This window comes from Plectropomus leopardus, chromosome 19 (genome assembly GCF_026936395.1).
Source record: "Plectropomus leopardus strain MGB_pleo_1.0 chromosome 19, ASM2693639v1, whole genome shotgun sequence".
Taxonomy (NCBI): domain Eukaryota; kingdom Metazoa; phylum Chordata; class Actinopteri; order Perciformes; family Serranidae; genus Plectropomus; species Plectropomus leopardus.
The window spans coordinates 14,855,459-14,857,700 of NC_142194.1; positions in this window are offsets into that span (position 1 = coordinate 14,855,459).

Consider the following 2,242-nt stretch of genomic DNA (forward strand, 5'->3'; position numbering starts at 1 on the left):
TGCGAAAACAAGACTAAGAGTCTACAGAAGTGATACTTAACTTACAAACAAACAAATCAACCGTGCAACAAAGTGCCAGATGGCCTGCCGACTATCATTATTAAAGACTACTGGTATTTTTTTAAATGCAGTGGTGTAATGTAACTAAGTACATTTACTCAACAACTGTACTTAAGTGCAAATTTAAAGTACTTTCACTTGAGTATTTTCTTTTCATGCCACTTAATACTGCCATTCTCCCACATTTCAGAGGAAATTTTTGCACTTTTTACTTAACTACATTTTTCTGATAGCTTAAGTCACAGGTTACTTTACAAATTAAGATTTTTGCCTGTAATAAGAATTTATAAAATATGATGTTTTGCTAAGTTAAACTATTCAACTATTAAAGTACAGCTGAAATGATCATTGATTTAGCCAATTAACAGACATTTTTTGGCAACTATGTTGATAAACAGTTATTTTCTATTTTATTTATGTTTTCTTTCAGATTGTGTTTTCTCTTTTCATTCTCAAATATTAAATGCGTTACTGCATACACTGGACTTGTGCAGGGCAACTGTGACTGGATTTGCCTCATGCAAAGATGGATGAGGACATTAAACATAAAAAGGTTTTAAACAGGCAATTTATTTATTATATATTCTGATAAATAATATTATTTTTTGTTTTTTAAGTGGCCCCTGGGCAAAGTAAGTTGAGTATCCCTGTTCTACAGGCATGTTAAGACACAGTCTAATTATCTTGCAGGCTGTCCTGGTTGACCTCAGCTGGCATTCAGCAGACAGGTGAGGGTCATCAGCTGATTAAGATCACCTGGGCCCTGTGGCTTTAAAAGCTGGCTCCTGTCTTCACTCTGGTTCTCCCTACACAGCTCACATGCACCATACTTGACTTTGTTATTTTGGTTTGCTGCTCCATGCAGTGCTTTCATTGCTGACAAAGCTGATCCACACACCCACTGTTCATTTCTGTTACCTTAGCTTTATTTAAGTACTTTTGTTTTCAAGTACAACCTTGCATGGACTGCTTTACTGTCACATTCCCTCAGCCAGGTTGTGACAAAAAAGCTCTGTGAGGCTGGACTGTAGCTGCTAAATGCTCACAGTGACAATGCCAACATGTTTGAGGGGTATAATGTTGACCATGTTGCCATCAGCATGTTGACATCTATCATTTTGCTACTTCGTGCAACACACAAAGAAAAGCTGAGGCTGATGAGATTGTCAAAGGCTGTTTCACAGAGACTATTTTGACATGTCACAGTAGGAAAATCACAGGTGGAAATAATGAAACTAATGACAGCTGAGACTCCGAGACTTTAAATGCCACACAGAATTAAATTGAAGACCAACTTCACAAAAAACAAAACTGAAGAAAAAATAAGCATGAATCAACAGCAAATATTGGTATTTAGGGACACTTAAGGACACTCTTGTTGACTGCCTCATGATGGAGACAAGGGAAATGCAGAACTAGGAAATACCTGCTGTTTGCTGAGGAGTTTTCTTGGTGACTTTGTGCTCCTCACTTTGCATGTGGGATTGCACTGCTTTAATCCCCATCATGCTGAGATTGAATCAATTTTTGCACAAAAATATTGAGCCTCATAAACCCTGCCTTGAGCCAGTTTCAGCCATACCATGAACTTTTGGCTCATGAATGCCAATCAATCAGTCAGAAATATCTGAGCTAGTGATGAATGCTGCAATACTCATACATTTCCCTCTGAAAACAAACTACACAAATATTTGTTCTGCTCACATTTCATGAATGAGACAGAATGCCTTTTAAGGCTTTTTGAAGATCTGTGGGAACCCTGTTCCAGGGATCATGCATGCTGGGACACTTAGAGCACAGCCATCATTAAGGTGATGAGTAACACCTGTGCTGTTCCTGCAACTACAAGTCAAAACGTCTGCTGTGAAAAAGGCCTCTTGGTTTAACAAATATTAGTCATTAACTACAGTATTGGACAAATAAAAATTTTGACTTGATGTTGGCTCTAGATGAAAAGTTAAAGAGTCACTAAAGTACAATTTGTCCCACAGAAACACAAACATCCGCACCAAATTTCATGGCAATCTGGCCCAGCGTCGTGGAGTCATTTCAGTCTGGACCAAAGTTGTGCACCAACTGACAGCCATGTTGCTGCCATGACTAAAACCATTTTCAAATCTCTCCCCCCGTGACAGCAGTGGAATTGAAATGGAAATGTTGTAAATCAAAGACTCTTGACATG